This window comes from Nomascus leucogenys, chromosome 19, assembly GCF_006542625.1.
Source record: "Nomascus leucogenys isolate Asia chromosome 19, Asia_NLE_v1, whole genome shotgun sequence".
NCBI lineage: Eukaryota > Metazoa > Chordata > Mammalia > Primates > Hylobatidae > Nomascus > Nomascus leucogenys.
This window is the reverse complement of record NC_044399.1, coordinates 48,962,906-48,987,218: the sequence shown is the minus strand read 5'-3', so window position 1 is coordinate 48,987,218 and position 24,313 is coordinate 48,962,906. Positions and strand designations below refer to the sequence as shown.

Genomic DNA, 24,313 nt, shown 5'->3' with positions numbered 1-24,313 from the left:
CAACCTTGTTCTTTGCAATTCTTGTGCTAGGTAACTGACATCTCTAGAATGACCAATTCCATATAGCAAAAACTTTAGCAAGATGTGTGATGTAGCCTGCTCAGAACTGTCAAAGCCTTTCTTCCTTCATGCTGTTCCTGACATATATATTCCCAACACACATGTTCCTGTCAATATACTCCTGATACATATAATGTAGCAGAACTATTTTTCCTGCCTAACTGACCACCTGCTACCCAAAGGTTGTTAATACAGACATCTACTTCTAGCTCTGTGACATGGTGGTAACAGCACAGACTTTCAAGGTGGTTCTGAGTGTGAATCCTGGCCACTGACGTATTACCTTGAGTTCAAGATGTAATAGGACCAAGGCCCAGCCAGCACTGAGGCACAGGACATGAGACTGCAGTTCAGGTCTGTGAGGCTGCAGACAAAGCAGTGCATCCTAGTGCAGAGCTGGCTCACCCCGAGGTGTGACTGTGCGAAAACTAAAAGCCGGCTGGGCGCGGTGGCTCACGCTTGTAATCCCAGCACTTTGGGAGGCCGAGGCGGGCGGATCACGAGGTCAGGAGATCAAGACCACGGTGAAACCCCGTCTCTACTAAAAATACAAAAAATTAGCCGGGTGTGGTGGCGGGCGCCTGTAGTCCCAGCTACTCGGAGAGGCTGAGGCAGGAGAATGGCGTGAACCCGGGAGGCGGAGCTTGCAGTGAGCCGAGATCGCGCCACTGCACTCCAGCCTGGGTGACAGAGCGAGACTCCGTCTCAAAAAAAAAAAAAAAATCTAAAAGCCATGAGCCAATCATTGTAGGTCAGGCCATGGAGGGTGTTATGTCTGCTAAGCTGAACCTATGGAGTGTCATGGTGCCCTGAATACTGCTGTGAAAGCATCCTGCACCACCAGCACCTGGGATCACTGCCAGAGAAGAGGCCTCTGCCCCCATGCTCTTCGGCAGCAGTTCCAGCATGGAGCTTTGCCTCCCATTCCCCCTACCTCCCACTGGCATCATCCCTCTATTGCCCATGTCTACTAGGCGACTTACTCCAGAACCTCCTCTACTCCCGCCATCCTGTGCTGGGGCTGAGTGAGGGAATTAGAAGTGCTTTAATGAGAAGAGACCTGGATGCAACTCTGGTTCTGAAGAATTCCAACGCTGGGGCAAGATGGTGCACTTGTACCTAAGGATGCTGGAGAAACAGGGAACTGAACTCTGCCTGCTTCTGTGCCTTGGGCTCAGCCTTCCCCAGGGTACCGTCTACTCAGCCATCAGTACCCCTCTGTTGTGAGAAGTGTTCTGAGATCAGCCTGCACTGGACATTTGCAAGCATCTGGATCCCTGGACTGCTAATAGAAAGAAGTTAGTCTTTTGAAGAAGGTTCAGTTTGACTTCTGGACTCCTGGCTATTTTCAGAAAGTGTGTTTTCTGGAACTTCATTCTAGGGATTGAAGGAGACAAACTACCTCAGTTTTAAAACCTGCTTAATTAATGTGCTCTAAATCTGGAAATGATTCAAATGTTTGTCAGTTGGTGATTGGATAAACAAACTGTGGGAAATCCGTACAACGAAATACTTACCAATATAAAGGAATGAACTATTTTTATTATATGTAATAGCACGAATAAATCTCAAAATAATGCTGAGTGAAGAAGTCAGATGAAAAAGGGGCCATACTGCATGATTCCATTCATATAAAAATTTAGAAAATACAGCCTATAGTGACAGAAAGCACGTGAGTGGTTGTCTGAGGTTGAGGGTATGGGTCAGGGAGAGGTGAGAGGGAAGGATCAAAAAGGGGCATCAGAAAACCTTTGGGGTGATTGATTTGTTCATTTTTGATTGTGGTGATGGTTTCATTGGTATATGCAACTTTTATTCTACAAACATTCATCGGGCAACTATTGTATACCAAGCGCTATAATAATCTATGGGAAAATATTGGCGAACAGGAAACAAGAACATACTGTTCAGTGGGAGATAGAGACTTAACTCAAATATCAGACTCTAAGCAATGGGTCTCCCTGCCATGAGGGCCCCCCTCCTCCCTGTGATCAGACTTCTGAGCGCATTTTTGTTCTTTAAGGACAGCGTCCTGTTTCTCCCAAATCCTTTTTTTTCTGGCATCCCTATTCCTTCAGTACTTTAAAATACTCAGTTTCTCCCTTTCCCTCCCTGGTTGACTGTTACTTGCCCGTCTCAGACTCCCTGAGCCCTCCCTCACCCCTTCCTAACCTCAGTGCCACCGGTTTGTCCTCCTTTCCCTGTTTTGCAGCCCAGCCCCAGTGTCAGGGCAGGGGCCTGGAGGAGCCCAAGGTGCTGCAGCAGAAGAGAGAAAAGACAAGGACAGCACTCAGCTTGCCAGTCTGGTCGCTGGGTTCACTGCCGCTATGGCAATGAGACAGACGCCACTCACCTGCTCTGGCCACACGTGACCCGTGGTTGATTTGGCCTTCAGTGGCATCACGCCTTATGGGTATTTCTTAATCAGCGCTGGCAAAGATGGTAAACCTATGCTATGCCAGGGAGATACAGGAGACTGGATTGGAACATTTTGGGTTCATAAAGGTGCTGTTTGGGGTGCAACACTGAATGCCACCAAAGCAGCTACAGCAGCTGCAGATGTCACAGCCAAAGTGTGGGATGCTGTCTCAGGAGATGAATTGATGACCCTGGCTCATAAATACATTGTCAAGACTGTGTATTTCACGCAGGATAGTAATTATTTGTTAACCAAGGGACAGGATAAACAGTTACGCATGTATGACTTGAACAAACCCGAAGCAAGACCTAAAGAAATTAGTGGTCACACTTCTGTTATAAAAAAAGGCTCCTATGGTGCAGTGAGAATAAACAGATTCTTTCTGCTGATGACAAAACTGCTCGACTTTGGGATCATGTTACTATGACAGAAGTGAAATCTCTAAATTTTAATATGTCTGTTAGTAGTACAAAATACATTCCTGAGGGAGAGATTTTGGTTATAACTTATGGACGATTTATTGCTTTTCATAGTGCAGTAAGTTTGGACCCAATTACATCCTTTGAAACGCCTGCAACCATCAATCCTGCATCTCTTCATCCTGAGAAAGAATTTCTTGTTGCAGGTGGTGAAGATTTTAAACTTTATAAGTATGATTTTAACCGTGGAGAAGAATTCGAATCCTACAAGGGATACTTTGGTCCTATTCACTGTGTGAGATTTAGTCGTGATGGAGAACTCTATGCCAGTGGTTCTGAAGATGGAACATTGAGACTAGGGCAAACTGTGGTAGGAAACACATACGGCCTTTGGAAATGTGTGCTTCCTGAAGAAGAGAGTGGTGAGCTGGCAAAGCCAAAGATTGGCTTTCCAGAGACAACAGAAGAGGAGCTAGAAGAAATTGTTTCAGAGAATTCAGATTGCATCTATTCTTCAACTCCTGATATTAAGGCCTGAGGGTCAATCATATGCCGCAGTTAGTATCCAACTTATGGACTAAAACGAGCAAGCAGAGAAAAGCATCAGCCTTCCAGAGTTACTCTCTGCTTAAGGCAGAAAGAGCAGTAAATAATGGGGAAAATGAATTAGCTCCAATGCTGGAACAACTAACTTGGTGTTACCTGTAAGTGAAAACTCAAGAGTATCAGATGAAGAGAGGTGGAGTTATCCTCTTGTAGTACAGTGGCCTGTTATCTTTTTAATGAATATATACAAGCCAACATCCGATTTCTCTTATTGCAATTAGGGTTCTTGTAGCTGTTTATGTTATTATGGAGAAGAAAAATATATTGGCTTATTTTTCTGACTTTTTTCCTTAAAGCAGAATGCCTTTGTTTTTTTGTTTGTTTTAGTTGTAAAGAAGAGGGAATACATGATAAAGTAACTGGTTTGATTTCTCTTTCATTGTACACTGCTTCTGAACATTTAATTGTTTTTAGTTGTCTAAATAAAATGCCTCTAAAAGAAACAAAAAAAATCTCCATTTACTGGGGAAATCTATTGATTGATCACTCACAAATCCCATGTTACTTTTTTTCAAAGACATTTGCTTTTTAAGGTCACCAAGAGAACAGCACCTTATCCCAAAGAGTCATACCGCTCTGGTAGCAGAATTTCTGCCACAGGGAGAAAATGGTAAAAATATATACATTTTAAAAATAGTGACAGTATTTTAATATCCCTTTCTACGGATGTAATCTCACTTAATTTCATAACAATCACCTGAAGTAGCTAATGATATCACATAGATAAGGATATAAAACTCAGAAAATTCTGGTGTTTTACACAAGATCACACAAGACATGGACCAGATTCTCGGACTCCCAAGCAGGGGTCTTTCCACTGTACCACACATGCTTCCCTTGGCCACCCCTTCGTTCACGTCTCTGGGCCATCAGCTGGCTTGAATTAGGGTGGACGTGGACTCCAATGGAATAGCAATTTTTTATGAGACTTTCCTTAATTCAAACAGGTACCTTGGGAATTACTATTAGTTTTTCTAGGTGATCTGCCAAAAGTATTTCTCCTTCTATTTCCCTCTGAACCTAGCTAACTTAAGCTCCCATATAAAATTTTGAGGTGTCAGAGAGGAAGGGCATAGAGGCTTATGGAAACAGGCCGATGCCCCCAGAGTCCTTGGGCATTGTTTGTGGATTGGCCTGTCCTCTCACCTTGCACCAACAGAAGAATCAGCCTCTGTTGTTAAGAACCTCTCCACCACCCCTCTGGTGGCCTTGGCCCAGCCCTGGCCATAAAAAGGGATTTCACATCATTAGCGACTTCCCCTTCACAGTTCATTAGCATGAAATGTCTTGGCAGCTGAAATGACAAAGGGGACCCCCTCTTCACCAGTGATTTCATGGGGAGAGACAGAAAATATTGCATCCTAAAAGCAGCCATCAGGCAGTTGTATCTGCTGCGGCCATCGGGCAGCTGTGTCTGCTGCTTTTGTTTGTGGCTGTGACTCAATAGCAAGTTGAGATGCTGGAAAATGCTTGTAGCACTCATCATCTGGCAACCAGATGGTAAGTTGGATTTAACTCTACATGGTAGATCTAGTGGATAAACTAGTTGAGTCTGGAAACCTAACTTTGTTCACACTACTTGAAGGCTCTGCTACCAAGGCTAAGCTGGACATGTGGGGTAAGCTGAGGCACTCCAGATGGTCCCAAGGAAGTGTGATGTGTGTGCACATGTATAGACACACATATAAATATATACACACACATACACACACACATATATACAAGTACACTCACAGTCGTCCCCTGTACACGAGGGGTATTGGTTCCAGACACTAGTGTATACCAAAATCCCCACATCCTCAAGTCCCACAGTAGGCCCTACGGAACTGTGTATATGAAAAGTCAGCCCTCCCTATACCCAGGTTTTGCCTCCCTCAATCTGCGTTTGCTTGAAAAAATCCACCTGTAAGTGGACTTGCACAGCTCAAACCCGTGTGTGTAGTTCAACAGTTAACTGTATACTTATATACATATAAAAATATATAAATGCGTTTACTTTTTACCCAATATTTGCTGTCTCCCTCTCAAAGAAAATGGAAGATATAGTTGTGTTAGCCCCCTGAGCAAGTTGCAGTTGAGGTCAGACAATGAAGTTCAAGTATCTTTTCTAGAATAACGGAATATGGCTTCACAAGTTAGAGCCAGAAAAAATAGAATTTGAGAACAGTAGTCCTCAAGGCTATTTGAAATGTGCACTTCTCTAAAGAACAAAAAGAATGAGTGACACTGTTAACCAAGTCTCACCATTGATACTCAAGATGACACTCACAGCTCATGCTGTATGTTTGAAAATGCCAGCATCGGCCCACACTAAACTTGTAGATTTTCCTTCTGCCTTGGCCCTCTTGGTTTAACTATCACAAATATGCAGAGTTCACTCCAGCCTCACCTCTGCCTACTTACCAAGTAGAAATTGAAGGATAGAGGTGAAGGTGGTTTGGTATGGAATTTATTTCTGCCATTTGCCCAGGACAGTACATCAAATACTCCCTAGGATGGACCACAACGAGCCATGGTTCTGGTATTTCACACCCTTGTGTAATTTTCTCTCCTTGGTTATGTGCTGAAGTTGACTTGCTTCTAACAAATACGAAAAAATGATGAGATGTCACTTCAAGATTAGATCACAGAAAGATTTTGACTTCTGTCTTCGGTGCACATTTGGGTGCATATGGGTGCATATTTTCTTGCTCATTCTCTCTTGTTCTCTCTGTCTCTTACTCTCACTTTCTCACTCCTGCTTTCTTTGTTCTCTCTTTCTGTGGGAAATCAGCTACCATGTTGTGATTTAGCCCAGTGAAGAAGGACCTGCCAATAATTGCATAAGTGAAATTGGAAACAGATTCCCTCCCCTTTTTCTCACTCTCTCTGGCCTTCAGATGAGACCACAGCCCTGGCCAATAGTTTGCCTGCAACTTCAGTAGAGACATTGACCCAGGAGCACCCAATTAAACTGTGCCTAGCATTTTGATCCATAGAAATCACGAGATAATAAATGCTTGTTTCCTGATGCCACCAAGTTTGAGAATCCTTTGTTAAGCAACAGTAAATAACCAGTGCAGGCATCAGTGGAAGATAAAGTGATTTCCCCAGTAACCATTGGAAGAATGAGCCAAGTAGTTACAGGACTCAGTGGCCAGTATACTCACATTATAAATGAATCCGGGTTTTGAAGAGGTGTTTTGCTAACCTGAAGTAGTGAAATCACCACATGTAACTCCGTGTGTGTAGGGACCTCATCAGACACATCTCTACCACCGGTTGGAATGGTTTAAAGATGGTCCTGCCTAGGGTACTATTTAAAATACAGATGGCAGGGCTCCACCCTGACTTGCTAAAATAGAATCTGTTGGGGTAGGACCTGGATCTGTATTTTGAGAAAATCATCCTGATAATGTTGCTGTTTAGTTCAATTTGGAAACTACTAGAAAAAAATAACCTCTCCAAGTCATCTTCTATATTGAATTTTATGATTCTTTCTGTGTTAAAGGGGGTTACAAATATAGTGCAGGTAACACATTCTGGAAACTGAGTCCTAGCCGTGGGCTTATCATACTTGGGTGTTGTAAACGTGGGTGTAGCTTCAGCAACTTGGAGAACTGGGGAAATTGAGCAATACCCCAAAACTTACTTGAATTCCTGAATCTAATCAAAGTAGTAATGGATTTTAGCTTAATTCCATGAATGGTTTGTTTTCTAATAAAACAAACAACAATGTATTACTCAAATGGAATATTTTTTGAGACATCATGGTATGGGGAAGGAGACATTGGGATTAGTGTCAGAAGAACTGTGTTTAGGTGCTGGCTCCTCTGCTTGGCAGGTATTTGACCTTGAACAAGTTAACTAAGTTCTATTTCTTCCAGTCTAGTTTGAATGGAGTTACACATATGTTCTGGTATTACCATGATCATATTATTACATAACATTTTATCCTGCTTTTTTCACTTAACAATATATTCTGAATGTTTTCTCATGTCATTAAAAGTTTTCAAAAATATAATTTTAGGGGCTCCATAATATTCCATTATGTAGGTGTATCATAACCTGTGGTTAAATATTTGTTATATCCAAGTTCTTACCATTATAAAAAAACATTGTGAGAAACATATTTGCATGCAAAATTTGTCTACATTTCTTATTACTTCCTTAGAAGGAAATCTCAGAAATAAAATTACTGCATCTAAATGTATGAATAATTTTCCTGAGACACATTGCAAATTGCTCTTCAGAGAGGCTTAACCAACATGTACTTTTATCAGCAGAAAGAGAATTTTCATTTCAATGTCAGCATAACCTTGCCAGCATAAAGCATTATTTTTTAAACGTTGTTAATTTTATGGTTTATATATCCTTGCTAGTTTGATGGTCAAAATATGTCTTCTTGTTTTAATGTGTACTTTTTATCATGCTACTCAGATCAAGTACTTTTCCTACATTTACTACTGAGACTCCTCATTGGTAAAATGAGAATAACAATCCCTACTCATAGGGATATTGGAAAAATTTATGAAATGGTGATCTTGAATACTTCTTATGAATGCAATTATATGGTATCTTCAAAGATATAACTCTTATGATCTCAATTTAGTTGATAGCTATTTATATAAAGACGAATCAATCTCTCATGGGACTGTGGAGTTGAGGGCAAATCCCCTCCAGCTCCTTCATCCCATGCATTTCCATGTCATGTAATTAGAGTTCAGTAGCATTAAGAGCTGTAATGAAGGGAACTCAAATAAGTGACAAATGGACCCAGCAGCCTGCATGGCTATCTCCACATTGTTACTCTCAGTAATGGTAGGTGTTGGGGGTGGGATGACTTGGTCAATTTTATGTTACTTTGGGGCTCCAGTTACTTAACAGCAACTTCCCATAGCCACTTCCTTCCTCTTTACCAGCCAGGTCCCTGAGTCATTGCTCAACTGTAGGTCCCAGCAGCAGTTAGCTCTCCTGAAGCAAGAACCAAGATATTGCCCCTTTCTGCATACCCTAGGAACTTGTCTGCCTCATGTAGAAACTGCTTGATTTCAATGGAATGAGAGCATGCACCAAGAGAAAGCTAGAATTCCCAGAATTTCTCTTTCTTTCTTTTTTCTTTCTTTCTCTTTTTCTTCCCATTCTTTCTTTCTTCTTCTTTCTCTTTCTTTTTTCTCTCTCTTTCTTTCTCTCTTTCTTTCTTTCTTTCTTCTTTCTTTCTTTTTCTCTTTCTTTTTTTTTGAGACAGGGTCTTGCTCTGTCACCCAGGCTGGAGTGCAGTGGTGTGATCTTGGCTCACTGCAACCTCTACCTCCCAGGCTCAAGCTATTCTTGTGCCTCAGCCTCCCGAGCAGCTGGAACTAGAGGCACATGCCACCATGCCCGGCTAATTTTTGTATTTTTGGGGAAAGACAGGGTTTCTCCATGTTACCCAGGCTGGTCTCAAACTCCCGGGCTCAAGTGATCTGCCTGCCTCAGCCTCCCAAAATGCTGAGATTACAGCCAAAAGCCTCCATGGCTGGCCCAAAATTTCCATATTAACTGAATGACTTACATATCATTGCTCACTTAACTTGATTCTCTCACTTATTTGAAAAGAAAAATTAAGAAATAAAAACAAAATTATGATAAAGGCCTGAAAACACAGGGAGAGTTTTTCAACAAATTCAATGTAAAGCATTCAAGATGTTAAATAATATGTGGTTTTCAAAGGAAAAATATGGTGGATTTAAATATAATCAATGTTCAGTCTGACTATAACTTTGCTATTAGAGACCTGGAATTAAGCCTTCCTTTTTCCCAAGAACTCTGTCCTTTGTGCCTGGAGGCTGCGATGAAGTGGAAGTTGCAAGGGGAGACTCTGTTCTTTCTTATTTATAATTAAAAAATAAAAAGGGGGATTTGGGAACCACTTGTACTAGTGCCTATAAACCCACAGTAAGGAATTTTGCCCTAGTAGCTTTAAACAGACTATCCTTTTTTCTCCAAATTTATGGAGCAACTTTAAAGGCATTTTGTGTACATAATTATGCAGTCTGTGTTTTAATTCATTGGGAGTTCTGGCTGAGTATGGACTGCAAAGTTAGACATTTGGGGTTCAATTTTCTTTGGTATATCTGTCCCAGATATTACTTTATTTTATTTATACAACCTCATGATGTCTCTATAAACTTGCTTTTTTATCATCATCATTCTGAAATCTCATGCAATAAATAGTGGTTGCAGAGGGGGAAAAGAAAATAGCTTCTTAACCTTTTTCAATTAGAGAGATGTCATTTTGTCCAGAAGGGCAGCTCATCTATTACTGCCTCCTTTCTGATGACCAGAATTATACAATGAGGCAACTGCAGCCCCCCAGAAGTGACAGTGTCTACAATGCCCAGGAAATATTTGCCAGGCAAGCCTGCATCCATCATCCCATCTACAATCTGGGTTTATAAAATTGGAGAAGCTCTGGTCAGGTGGCCCTGGGTTTACCACAGTACAATGTTCTCCCAGCTCATGGCTGGTTTGGAATGACCATGACCACTGAAAACTGAGGGTACCCCAGATGAATCACAATGGAGAAAAAGGCACCAAGGGATTCACCAGTTTGGAAATGGCCATTTCTAATCTTCATGTTCCATATATGGCAACACCAAATCCTTTGGAATGGGATGAACACAGAAAAGGCCTGTGTGTTCCACCTAAGCATTCTCCTTGCTGCAAGCTCTCTGGCCAGTGGTAGGGCATGCAGCATTGCTGTCTCCCACTTTATTATTTTAAATGCTATTCATATTAAGGAATAATAATAACTAATGTTTATGGGAGCTTGTTAAATGCTAGACACTGAGGCATGCTGAGGATTAAATGAGATGATGTCCAATGCCTCACTGAGGTAAGTGTTGTCACAATCTCATTTGTGAGGCTAGTAGACTGGATCTCAGAGGTCAGATAACTTTCTCAGGCACTGGCCTCGGAATGGGCTCAGCTGGAATTCAGATACAGGCAGGCAGACCCCAGGGTCCCTCCTCCTCCCCACTGTGACTGCTGCAAGTGGTACAGACCCATGTTCTGGGCACAGGCATTAAATGGTCACAAGACTATGCTCAGTCTGTCTCACTTTTTATCAGAGAGTGAAGGAAAAGGTATCCAATCTATAGGGAGATGCCCTGCAGTTAGCAAGGCCAGCACTTCGTGTCCAATCTTTCAGAGCTTTGTCAGACAGTCGATTTTCCCTTTCTAATGCTGTGACTGGGATGAGAAGGCAAAACAAAAAGAATTAAAAATATAGTATTTCTTTCCCTACTTGGCCCAAAGGAAAGGTTCCATGGGAAGTTGAAAAACAGATGGTCCAGGGCAAAAATCAACAAGTTTGACATCCAGGATTGAAAACCAGATGGCGCTAAACAATCTTTAGAAGCCTCTAGAGGGGCTTCAAAGAAATTGCCCAAAACTCCATGTATCTTTCCATGAAGGCAAGTAGACTTAGTCATACATGATCGCATGATCTGTGGCCAGGCTCTCCTCCACCCAAAATTGTTCCCTGGGATGGGATCAAGCTAAGCATTTTGGGAAAGGAATGGGACCTTTTAGGCCACCAAGAAAAGAGAATCCTAACATCTTATGGCTTTAATCAATGCCGTTGTTTCACTGAGTTGACTGATCAGATTAGGTGCCTGCCTCTAATCTTGTCAGGCAGGTCAAGGCTCATAGACAGCCCAGCATTTGAGGAAACATAAATGTGGTTTTTAGTATGTATGCTGTTAAAGTCCCAGCACATAAACCTCCAGAAGTCACACTTCTCCAAAACCAGTCAGATGTAGAGGCATCTGAATAATGGCTCTTGTAGGGAACCCTGTTCCTGCTTCCTCTTCTTCAGCTGCTTGGAAAACATTGCTGGAACACTGAGATCCACTGAGGGAGATTCTTCCAGAAGTGGCCTGTGTCCCAGACTGTGACTTTTCTAACCAGCATGGACACATTTGAAATCTAAGCTCTGCTGCATCTGCTGCTGCCATGATAGAAACACTGGCATAGCATGTGCTAGGTACCAGGCCCTGGTCTAAACCAGTCACCTATGCTAAAGCACTTTATCATCACAGTGACCCTGGGGGGAGGGTGGTCCTTTGAGGGGACTGATTCATGGAGGTTAAGTAAGTTGGCCAAGGTGACTCAGGTGGTAAAGGGTGTATTAGTTTCCTGTGGTTGCCATAACAGAGTACCACAAACTGGGTGGCTTAAAACAACAGAAGTTTCTCTCTTATGGTTCCACAGCCCAGATGTCCAACACTAAGGCATCAGCAGGGCTGCACTCCCTCCAAAAGCCCCAGGGAAGGGTCCTTCCTTGTCTCTTCCAGCTTTTGCTGGCACCAGGCATTTTTGGCCTGTGGCAGCCTCACTCCAGTCTGTGCCTCCATCTTTACTTAGTCTCTTCTGGGTCTGCATCTTCTTCTGTCTCCTATAAGGAAACACTTGTCATGGATATAGGACCCACCCTGATAATCCAGGATGTTTTCATCTCTGAGAGCCTCAATGTAATTACATCTGCAAAGACCCTTTTGCCTAATAAGGTCACATTCACAGCTTCCATGGATTAGGAGATACATGTATCTTTTGGGGACCACCATTCAGTTCACTACAGCTGAGCTGCTGGGATTTGACTCAAGCAGTCCAGCTCCAGCATGTGGCCTCTGACCATCACGCCACGCTCTCTCATGTGGTTACTTTTCACAGGTGTCAGCAAAATGCCTGCTCAATGATCTGAGATTTTTTTTCACAAATCATCACAGAGCTGAAATGCTCATTTTTCTGTGCTGCTACTCTGTCCATGTTCCAGAAAGGCAGCACATTAAGTCTACACCACATCACGTATCCCCTGACAGATGGAGAGAATATCGGCAAATCAGATTGCTTTGTAAAGAAAACAGAATCCAACTTTGCAAATGTTTAAAGCTTGCATATTTTCAAAATTTCAAGCAAAAGTAGAAAACCTCATTACCTCAGATCACAGTTGACAAAACTACCATTGACAAAGAATTATCCTACATGCAATGAAAACCCGATATAAGACAGTGAGTGATTGTCCAAAACATGGGTGTTAGGTCACTACCCAGACATCAGCAGAGCTGAGGGTTCTACCCTTGTTCTCTTTTGATGAGGGAAAACATTATTTTTAAAGGAAGCCTGCCACTTCAGTGTAGAAAACATAAAGCTATGGACAATCACCATTGTCATTTAAAGGGTGAGCTGTATTTCTTCTGAAGTAAAGTGATGAGTCAAGGCAGCACACTCACTCTATCAGATATGATTTGAAAAGCTGATAAATAAACCTCTGACAATAAGATTTTAGGACAGAAATGCTGCCAGGGCTCAAAGTACAGTTCAGAAGAATAAAAAGAAGGTAAACAACGCCAAAGGCCAGACGAACAAAAGGAAAATTCCTACTTCGTTTGTTCTCATGAAATACCACAGAAAAATAATCTGTTAGGCAGCTCTTCTGGAGTCCAAGTTCTTGTGCCGTGCTCCTCTCTTCTTTCTGTTAAAGCTCGGTGCTTTGCAAGCTGTCGTTAAATTGCTTACATGGATGGACAGGGCCAAGATGGTTTTCAGTCTAAAGCCAGTGAGAGTCTCAAGACGGATTCTGAAGGCCTTGAACCACCTGAACCTGGCCAGATGGATTCTTCCTTTCACTGTTGTGACCATTGCTTTGGTGTCAGACCCCTATGGGAGAGATGAGTCCATGACCAGAATCCTCAAGCCTTTCACAACTTCAATTAGCCAAGAGCATGGCACAGAGCAGAGGTGCTGGTGAGAGAAAACAACACATAGGTGAAAAGCCTCTGGATTAGGCATTTCAAACAAGAGGCATTCATTTTGCCCGACACCCAGAGTTGCCCAATAAACAAGCCAGAAACTCAACCAGGCGATGACGGAACAAGGAATGGATGAGTGACAAATTGGGCTGTTGATTCTGTTGTAACTGAGGCTTAACTGTATTAACAAGCATGCAGTGATTAAACAGACCAGCACCAGAATTTTACCAGCTACCTTGAAGCCTGCTGACTGACACTGTCCCTGGAGCCCCTGTTATAATGAGGTCCTTATGATAACTTACTCCCTTGGATAGAGTCCCGTGCCCTGTGGAATTCCGCACTGTAACCAGCCATACTTCAGAGAGATTCCAGAATAATGATGGTATTGCTTATTTAGGCTGAAGGTTATCTGCTCCTCCTCCCCCAGATCCCTGCCAGCCAAGGGAAGAGCATCTCATTGGTGTCAGATGACAAGGGTCTTGTTCCCTTTACTGGAATAAGCTTTTTATGTCATACAGACTCTGGAAGTCCTGAAAAGCCATCTCTCTTGGCCTTTACTTAAGGAAAGAAAGTATCATAACCTGCCACGGCAGTGGGGACAGCTGGAGCCGGGGGTTACTATTCGCCCTTGTTACTATTCATGGAGGCTCTTAGGGAAATGACCAAAAAGCTCTTTATGGCTCTTGCAATTAATCCTGAAATTCTGGTTGTCACTTGTGGGTAGAAACATATGGTTTACAAATGGGTTGATGATTATTATTTCAAGGAAAAACTAAAACATTATAATGAGAGTTATAACATAATGGTGGGATAGTATAAATAGGGAGAGAATTTGTAGCGTTTTCTTGTTCGTTTTGTTACATGAATAGACAGCTAGGGGAAAATGGCATTCTATGGGGAACTGAAGGGATTTATTTAAGATTTATTTATTTACACACTTCTTTTTTCCCATCTAAGTTATAAACTAATTAAGAGATGGACAAAGAATAAGGTAAAGGAAGGTCAAAATACTACCTTGGGCAGGGTGCAGTGGTTCACACCTATAATCCCAGCACTTTGGGAGGCCAAGGCAGGAGGATCACTTGAGCTCAGGAGTTCAAAATGGCAACATAAGACTCTGTCTCTCCAAAAAAGAAAAAGAAAAGAAAAGAAAAGAAAAGAAAAGAAAAGGAGGTGAGGTGGCACATACCTGTAGTCCCAGCTACATGGGAAGCTAGGGTGGGAGGATCACCTAAGCCCAGGAGGCCAAGGCTGCAGTGAGCTATGATCACACCACTACACTCCAGCCTGGGTGACAGAGTAAGACCCTTCCTCAAAAAAATAAAAATTACCTCAGTTCGTGAGAACAGCAAAGATGTGTGGCATGACTAGCTCCATTCCCTGGAATTAGGAAATATCACCACACTTATGGTCAATCTTACAAAACTTAAGGCTTCCCACTCAGGGAGGGCCACATAGACATGATAAAGCAGAGCAGAATGTGGCTGTTTTCCAGGGGAAGCTGGCTTCTAATGAGAAGGGAGGGAGGGAGGGCTTGGGCTTCCTGTGCAGATTCATTTCCCTTGGTCACCAGCAGGTCACTCGCCCCACCTCCATGGGCATTAGCCATGAGGCAAGAAGTAAGAGGAGTATGGAAAAAATCCTTGTTTCTGGAAACTGGAGAGCAGGGAGGCAGCGTTCACTCAATGAGTAGGAATTTCAATGGTTAAATGTATCTTCTTGTAACAAACATCCATGTAACTATTTGAGGCCAGAATGAATTCTTCATGGTGTTTCTTTAGGTGATTTCTCCAAGGGAGGCCTGTGGTACGCAGGAGATTTTTACCAAGCCAGCGTTCTCATGAGTCCAGAGGCTCATCTGCCCTTAGAGGATTGGAAGATTTGCATCCGCTTCCACAAGCTGCTAGCCCAATCCTATAAGGCTCAAATCTGCCAGGGATCCATACCATGAAGGCAGTCCTTCTCCTGAGTTTGCTTTGGAGTCTGACACTTTTCATTATGGACATCAGTGATTCACACCCTGATTGTACTTAGAATCACCCAGAGGGAGCTTTTAAAAAGTATTGGTGCACAGGCCCCTCCTCAAACCGAGAAAACTGAGGACTCTGTGGGTGAGCCTGGACATGGATGGCTTCACAAAGCTCTCCAGATGAGTCTAACGTGCGCCCTGCCTTGAGAAGCATGGAGTGGTAGTCACAGAAGCCCAGGTTGGCAGCTGTCTCAGGCAGGCAATGTAGAATGGCAGTTAAAACTGTTAGCCCTGGAGAAGAATCCTGATCCCACTCCTTACTGAGTGTTTGTTAAGTTACTTAAACATTCTTAAGTCTCCCTAGGGTGACCAAGGCCATCCGTTAAAGGAAATCCACTCCAGTAAGTGAGTCGAAGCCTTGGTCTTCAGCATTTATGATGGTCAACCGAGAAGGTTCCTTTTGTTTGATCCCACCCTTCCTGTCTGTTGCAAATAGCAACGAGCCACAACTCTGCCATGCAGATGCTTGTGTTATGCCCATGCCAGAGAGTCCAGTGTGGCTCAGGCTCAATCAAAACAGAAAGTACCATCCTAAAGTCAGTGCCTGGATTTCCCCTGTCAAAACATTCAACTCCCATGGTATAATATTTTTTTTTTTGCTTATTCAATTCATATTTTGAATTCCTATTATGAATTAGTTGAATTTTTTAGATGTGCTTAGTTGTTGGTCCATGTTGCAGCTATCTAGCCTGTAAGGACCATTTCTTCTTGCTCTTGAGAAAATCACACACTGGTGCTTAGTTAATAAATAGTTCTTGATTATGGGAATAATTATGGCCTTGGAAGAATTCTGTTTATATAAGCAAGAACTCTCAGGTCTTAATCTTGCAACTGAAAGGGATCATAGAGACCCAGGTCTTCAAGTTGAAGGGAAACTTGCCGAGGGCCACACAAGCACTCAGAGGCAGGCCCAGATTTGACTGTTCTCTCTCCAAGTCCATTTTTCTTCCAACTTTATCGTGTTGCCTCCCTATACAATCCTCTAAACTACTTCTCTCTCTTTTCTAAATCCATTTTTTTTCTGATTTCTCTTTCTGCCACAAATGTTCCAAATTTATGAAGAAAGAAAATGGAGAAAAGATTTGAGTATACATTTCTGGATTCCATGCTTGGATTGCTTCGGCGGATTAGTTTTATTGTTCCAGCTTGTTTCTCTATCAGTTTAAAGGGCAAAACAACTTCCACCCTTTTGAAGCAGCAAGAGGTCAGTCCTCTGCCATCCTCCCCCATGGCCAGGCAGAGCCAACTGCAGCGCATGAGTACCTTCCATCGCCTTCTTCCCTGGGATGGAGCCAGACAGACCTGCAGAGGGGCGACCACTCAGCTCGGGCAGCCAAGGCAATACCTGTCATCACTGTAATGGGCTTGAAGCCCAGTGCCCTTCACTGTCAGCCTTGATGGCTTTAGCTGTGAAAACTCTCCTGACAAAGGAGGCTCTCACAGGCTGCAGTCATGGGAGCCCTACTGCCAGGATTTCAGGAAACTAGGGTGAAATGGGCAGAACAAGAGTTTGTCCAACAACTGAACAGGACAGGAGGTTCCCACTGCTTGGAAATCTATCTGTGTGTTCCAGAGACGTGCAGAACAAAGACCTACACATGGTTATTTTGGCAAGAACAGGAAGGTTTAGATTATCCTTTTCCACCCCGTGAAAGTGGCCACCTAAGATGTGAGTGTTGAAGGAACATCTGTTTTTAACACTAACAGAGCCTCAGTGAGGGTCTCACCATGGTCTTCACTTCACAGACATAGCACAAGCAATAAGAGCTGCAGCTGTCGGATGCACACATAGTTAAAGGCTTTGCCTCTCCTTTTTATCTCAGTGTTTCCAACATGACAGTGAGCACTGAGTGTTCTCCAATGGGCTCTGCTCCTTTCTGCTCCCACCAGCAGCTCTGAAGTATCATGTAAGACCACATGTTGCCTCCTTAAGGTGATTTTTGGAGAGGGCATTTGGGAAATGACAAAATCAAAATATCCAGCATGAGCCTTTGCGCATCTTTCATGCATTGGGTGCATGAGATGATAGAATTGGAACTGGAGGCATATGCTATGTGTAGAACAGCTTTCCCCATCTGGAGCCCAGGTGTGCAGGTTCACCCCGAGTCCCAGACATAGGTAGCAGTGAGTAGTGAGAGCAAGACAAATCCATCTCACCTACCCTTGTTCCATAGAAATGATTTTACCCCTTGAGGTAGAAGGTCAAGATCTAATTTTATTTGTAGATCAAGTTTCACAATAATTGAGCGTTTGAACATGCTAAGAAAGATGAGATTTTGTAACTCATTGTTGAAAGGCAATGTGGCATAATGGTTAAGAGTTTGCATTCTGAAATTAGAGAGACTGAATTACAAATTTGTTCGCTTTGTGACCTTAGGAAGGTAATGCAATTTGTCCAAACTTCAGTTTCTTCATCTATAAAATAAAGATAATTATAATTCCTACCTAGAAGTATTGGTGTAGTTATGAAGAAGGAGACCACTTGTGAAAAACATAAAATACTACAAGGCCACTCACGTCACAAAAATGCAATTCACTGGTTACTATCATTATTATCAATTTTAGAGGCACAGACTTCCTTCTAAATAAGACTCCTTTCCAAACACGTACATCTAGAGCCACTCATTCTATCTTCTCCCACTGTTAGAATGTCCTTATCTTAAGCCAAAATCTCACTACCCTTGTTTTCTGGCCTTTTAATTTGTACCTACTTTTTGAAACCACACGGAAAAACTCAAATCCCTTTTTGTAAAGGCAGTGACTGGGCCACTGTTTTGCACAGCTCAAAGGGACACAGTTCACACTGTAATCTGTATCAATGGCACCCCCTGGTGTCCACCCCACTGGAGAGGTAAACAGGGAGGATAGAGGGGAAGAAGGGTTGTAGAGAGGCTGGACATACTCTTTTCCATGAAAATCCCTGATGAAGTAAGGGTCACACCAGTGTACTACCTTCCCCAAACAAAGCAGCTACAACTCTACCAACACTTCTTCATAAGACATGATCTCATATCAGAGCCCATTGTGCTTTGACCACGTTTTTCTTAAAGTGAGGTGCTCAGAGCTAAGTCAACATTCCAGGTGAGACATGACCAGGGCCCAGGAGAGCAGAATTCAACCTCCTTCATTTTTCTGTATACCATAATTAGGATGCCACTGTGATACAAGGCAATCTTAGTACTGAATTCCTAGAGCAATTATTTTCTGAGCAACAGGCTAGGTTTTTAATCATACATTGTCCTATAATATCACTTCACTTGTCATGAATTGTTACCCATTTCACTTTATATAAGTGAACTATATATGTGTGTGTGTGTGTGTGTGTTTCTTCATACTGTCTATGTTGGGAGTTCCCTGAAATATATGTTTTTAGACGTTTTAATGATTCCTGTTAAATCTAGCACGTTTCTGGGAGCATAAAAATGGATCTAATTCGAATATTTAGGGAGAACCAAAGCAAAGGGACAGCATTTATTAAAATTTAAAATGGCCACTGTGGCAATGGAGTCAAGCTATTCTGTGCACACAGTGTTCCTGGGATAAAGCATGCTAGAAGAAATGGTGGTACGTTCTTATTTGGTTAATGAATCATAATTCCCCAAAAGACAAGCACGATGCTTATGGCAGCCCTTAGTAATAATTCTTCATGTGTGGTTTTCTTGCTCATATTTTCTATGTATGCGGTGATTTCCAACTACACTCTGTGGAGCCTGTGGGGTTCCGAAGGGATGCTCCCAGGATATGTGGGAGGGGCAGGAAGAGCAAGAGTGGAGGGCGGGGCTCCTGTCAGCCTTCGGTTTCCCCTAGAGCTGTCAGCCTTTCCCTGTTGTATGTATTGGCCCTCCCTGTAATATTTCCTTTGGGAATAAAATGTTTAGAAACCGTAAGTTAAGCCACTCCCTGGTCACCTCAGACTGGCAGGGAGTATGATCACTTTCAGGTTTCGTCTCACAGAATGGATTTCTAGGTGAAGTATATTTAAAAAGAAGGTCACCAGGCACAGTGGCTCACGCCTGTAATTCCAGCACTTTGGGAGGCCGAGGCAGGCGGATCATCTGAGGTCAGGAGTTTGAGACCAGCCTGCTCAACATGGTGAAACCCCATCTCTACTAAAAATACAAAAATTAGCTGGGCGTGGTGGCGCGTATCTGTAATCCCAGCTACTCGGGAGGCTGAGGCACCAGAATTGCTTGAACCCAGGAGGCGGAGGTTGCAGTGAGCCGAGATCATGCCATTGCACTCCAGTCTGGGTGACAAAGCAAGACTCTGTCTCAAAAAAAAAAAAAAAAAATTAGGTTAATTTCCACATTTGGCCCTAACGTGGTCAAAACTTCAACAGCCGTGGATTAAAGAGAAAGTGACCACACCATCATCACCATCACCCTCTCCATCCCTGTCAAGCCCCAAACACACACAGCGGAAATGGAATTCAGAGTTAGAGTAAACCCAGGGTCTTGACGGACACCTTCCAAGCAGCACTGCAAGTTTGTGATTTCCTTCAGATTTGGGGAGAGTCCCTTGAGAACTCCTACCCTCATCCCCATCTTCTGTTTTGATGGCAGGAAAAAGGGCACTGTCTGTCTTTGTTTTGTGTTGCTATAGCAGAATACCAGAGTCTGGGTAATTTATAAAGAAAATTTATTTCTCACAGTTTCAGAGGCTGGGAAGTCCAACATCAAGGTGCCAGCACCTGGCAAAGGCCTTCTCGTGGTGTCATAATCTGACAGAGGGCATCATATGGCGAGAGAGAGGGAGCATGCCAGCCCAAGTCTCTCTTCCTCTTCTCATAAAGCCACTAATCCCATCATGGGCCCCCACTCACATGACCTCATCTAACCCTAATCACCTCCCCCAAAGGCCCCACCACCAAGTACCAGCAACATAATTTGGAGATTATGTTGACTGTTTCCTTTCTCCACTTCTCAGCTTGATTCTCAGAGTTCCATATGAACGGAGAGGCCAGGGCGGGGCACTCTGGCATCCTCCTTGACCGGTACATTGATAGTTGTACTGGACAGACCTCCTTTAAGAATAACACTTTTCATAAGGATTATGGCTAAAACCAAACTTGTCATCTTTTTTTGTTTTTTTAAGAGACAGAGTCTCTCTCTGTCACCACGATCTCGGCTCACTGCAACCTCCGCTTCCCAGGTTCAAGCAATACTCCTGACTCAGCCTCCCTAGTAACCAGGACTACAGGCGCACACCACCAAGCCTTTTGAGATGGGGTCTGTCACCCAGACTGGAGTGCAGTAGCGCAATTTTGGCTCACTGCAACCTCCGCCTCCCAGGTTCAAGGGATTCTCCTGCCTCAGCCTCCTGAGTAGCTGGGATTATAGACATGCACCACCATGCCCGGCTAATTTTTGTATTTTTAGTAGAGATGGGGTTTCACCATGTTGCCCAGGCTGGTCTCGAACTCCTGAGCTCAGGCAATCTGCCCACCTCGGCCTCCAAAAGTGTTGGGATTACAGGTATGAGCCACTGCACCCAGCTGCTTCTCTTCATTTTTATGTGCAATAAATATTTAGAAATATCTTCTCTTAACTGTGTGGATCCATTGTTTCTTTATCTGCAAAATGAAGTTAATAATATCTCTCATAGCGGGCATTTGTGGTAATTAAATGAAGAAGAATGACAAAATAATTCGGAGAAACCTGGAATAAAGTGGGAAAGAGATAGTAGTGAAAATCTGTTGGCAGGTGGCTAAGATGGTGACCCAAACCCTAGAGCACTAGGAAGGAGAAGGATGGAGACCACCACAAGTGATGAAAATGTCACTGATCTAGAAAAAGGAATACTGTTAGGATGTTATCTCACCCCTCACACTGTGGAGTCCCAGAAAAAAAAAATCTTAACTATGTTCAACATAAGAAATTAACTAAAACATAATGGATTATTTCCATTTTTCTTTACTTTCAGTGCTGTAAATAAAATCAACTTGTGGCCAGTAAGTATGTACAAACTTTCTTCCTACTCTGTGTTAGCAGTATTTAGTATACCAAAAGTGAGAAGCTTTTCATATTGGAGGATTCTATCCAATTTGATATTTTCAATTACATTTAAGAGAACTCACATGCATTGTCTCCTATCTGTGGTGCAATTTTTTTTTTGAGGTGGAGTCTTGCTCTGTCGCCCAGGCTGGAGTGCAGTGGCACAATCTCAGCTCACTGCAAGCTCCACCTCCCAGGTTCATGCCATTCTCCTGCCTCGACCTCCTGAGTAGCTAGGACTACAGGCACCCGCCACACGCCCAGCTAATTTTTTGTATTTTTAGTAGAGACGGGGTTTCACCGTGTTAGCCAGGATGGTCTCGATCTCTGGACCTCGTGATCTGCCCATCTCGGCCTCCCAAAGTGCTGGGATTACAGTCATGAGCCACCGCGCCCAGCCTGTGGTGCTATTAAATACAGAGTTGAGTTAAAATACAATGACTTACAAGTTAATTGGGCCTTTTTATTTCTCTGCAACTGATCCCTGCAACTAATTCTCGTAAGTAACCATCCTACTGGGCCAGATGATTGTGGGAGGACTGGGGAAGGGAAATCTTTCATTTACAAAGGTCTTTGGATTCAAAACAGTGTCTTGAAGTTTAAACTGATTCTTTAGGTTAACCTAAGTATCTTTGGGAAAATGTTTAATCATTTAGACTCTCCTCCCAACCAAGATGGCAACTGGCTGAAGAGAGAAACTCTCGTATCCTCACAGTGACAGGGAACAGAGTTTACCAGCTGGGTTTCTGACCCAATATGGTCAGCAAGGTCTGTACCCTGGGCACCTGTCTGAAATACGTGGCCAAAGTTCATGGCCAATAAAACTCATGGTCTGTTCTTTGCTGGCTCCAGCTGCCGATCACTTCAAATGGTCTGGTCTGGGTGTTGGTGGCATCTAATTGCTGGCTCTATCATGCAGAATGTTCACTGGTCTTTGGACAAATAGCTAGACAGCCACCGCAGAGCTTCCTGGTACTACAGAGGCGTGACCTCCTCCATCCCCAATACCTAGATAGGGTCTACTTCATAGCTATTGTCGGGGGGCTCTTTATCTCCATGGAGCAGCTGTCCCTGGGGCTGGAAGAATCTTGTCTAGGCACCAGGAAACCTAGGAATTGCCACATTAACCTCATTTTTGAAGAAAATCTATGCGCTATCCCAGATCATTATGCTACCTTCTTGCCTTTGCCAATCACTACCTAAGAGATGTCAGTGCAGGAATTCTTCAAAGAGACTTAACATTTTTACTGTCTCTTCTCAGGGAAACCTCTCTGCTTTAGATTCCTTTAATGGTATTTTACTTCTTAGAATCCTTTCTGGAGTTTCAATTCTTCTTCCTGTCTACATAACTCCCTTTTCCTTCCTGAGGCAGCATTTACTTTTTTCCTGCTCTAAGGTCATAATGGTAGCAAGAAATCATCAAAGAAAAACACAGCAGGAAGTATTTTAAAATTATCCTTTTTACACATAATTTAACTAATGTAATCTCTGTGATAGCTTTGCAGGGTTCTTTTTGCAGAAGACACTGAGGTTCAAAGAGGTTATATCACTTCCCTATGTGATTTAACCAAGATCAACAACAAATCTGGTGTTCCACTATGGCAAACCACCTCCCAAGGACCTGGCAGGGGACAGACACTGCTGAGCTGTTTTCCATTCACAAGGAACTGCTTTTCTGCCTGGGTACCCCCAGTACATAGATCTGATTTGCCTTTCATGCTCCATACCCTCTCCTTTCCCCCACAAATGCAATGCAGGAGAGGAGAGTTACATGGCCTTTTAAGGTGTTTGGTCAGGAAGTCACTTAATAAAGAATTAACACATCATCACTGCAAAGTGGTTTCTGCATGAAAACAAAGGAGATGCTCATTTGTCACCACTCCCTTCTGAGCCAGCTAGGGACGATCACGAGGTGACGAGTTTGCAATAAACAGCAGAAGGTGAGCACCAAGGCTTTTTCAAACAAGTCCAAATATTTGGCTGGAGCCCAGAACACATTATTCTTTGTCCATCAGGATTCTCTCCTACACAGTTTTCCAGAGAAGGATGAAATTCCTTAGGTCATGTTATAAACATTCATCTTCTAAATCACGCCCCTAATAGAAAGAACAGAAGACAGAGCATGTGCTGTAAGTCATTCGCCTGCTGAATGTGCTCTGCACAGGGTGATGTAACATGTGGGGTCAGCCCCTGTGTCAACAACCAAATACACAAGTGTAACGAGATGGGGGAAACAAGACAGACTCCACATGGCCAGCCTGGGGGAGGGCGGGCGTTTCCCTGGAGAGGGGAGTCTTGGAAAAGGCTTGCTGGGGAGGCGCTGAGGAGACACAGATTCACTAGGCTTTGCAGTGGTCTAGGACAGAGACAGGAATAAACACATGGGCGTGAGGTAGTGCTTGGGTGCCAGGGACGAGAGGATAGCTGGGGGAGGAGGCGGAGTCAAGCTATTTTTTGGCCAGTCTAGAAGATGGATACAGTTAGTCTAGAAGCAGTCCAAAGCTAAGGCCTCCAATTCTTTCTGGGTTCCCAAAATCTTCCTCTCTCATCGTCTCCTTATTTTGCTCTGCACCCAAAGGAATAAAGTTTTAACCCTACTGGCAAAGCAGACAGCACAACTGGTTTCTGTCCCCATCTCTCATCAATCTTCTTCTCCAGCTGATAAATCCTTTAGCTTTCGTAGTCCTGTCAACAAGCCAAGCAATCTATACTTTGACTCTTAGACCTGTGTTTCCCAGCACCCTGGCAGGAACTGGCCCTAGATGACCCTGCCTGAATAACTGATAAGCTGTAATTAGCCCCACAGCCCCCTTCCCTTGGTTCATAGTCTCTCTTATCTATGCTGCTTAATTCAAGCATCCCAACCCTGTGAGGCAGCCCTACTACAGCACTGGGCAAGGAATCTGAAGGCCTAGGTTCAAGTATTGGTTCTGCTTCTAATTAGCTGGGTGGCCAAGAGTATTTATAATAATGATAAGGATATCTACCACCAAATCAGCAATTAGTAGATAAGG

At 43.2% G+C, this 24,313-nt stretch overlaps 1 long non-coding RNA gene and 1 pseudogene across 2 annotated transcripts in view; one reads left to right on the top strand and one right to left on the bottom strand.

Moving 5' to 3' along the window:
* Window positions 1-2,387: 2,387 nt before the first annotated feature.
* Window positions 2,388-3,436, top strand: LOC100582696 (annotated as a pseudogene).
* An 8,202-nt stretch (window positions 3,437-11,638) lies between these two features.
* The window catches only part of LOC105738616, a 49,702-nt gene continuing 37,027 nt past the window's right edge, over window positions 11,639-24,313 (bottom strand). Inside the window, exons 1-3 of one of the 2 annotated variants that reach the window (XR_001114448.2) lie at window positions 14,609-15,071; window positions 14,292-14,394; window positions 11,639-13,269 (exon numbers count right to left, since the gene is read on the bottom strand). This is a non-coding gene — a long non-coding RNA (uncharacterized LOC105738616). Of the gene's footprint in view, window positions 13,270-14,291; window positions 14,395-14,608; window positions 15,072-24,313 lie in introns of those variants that run through there. The other variant, XR_001114447.2, reaches the window with a different exon arrangement.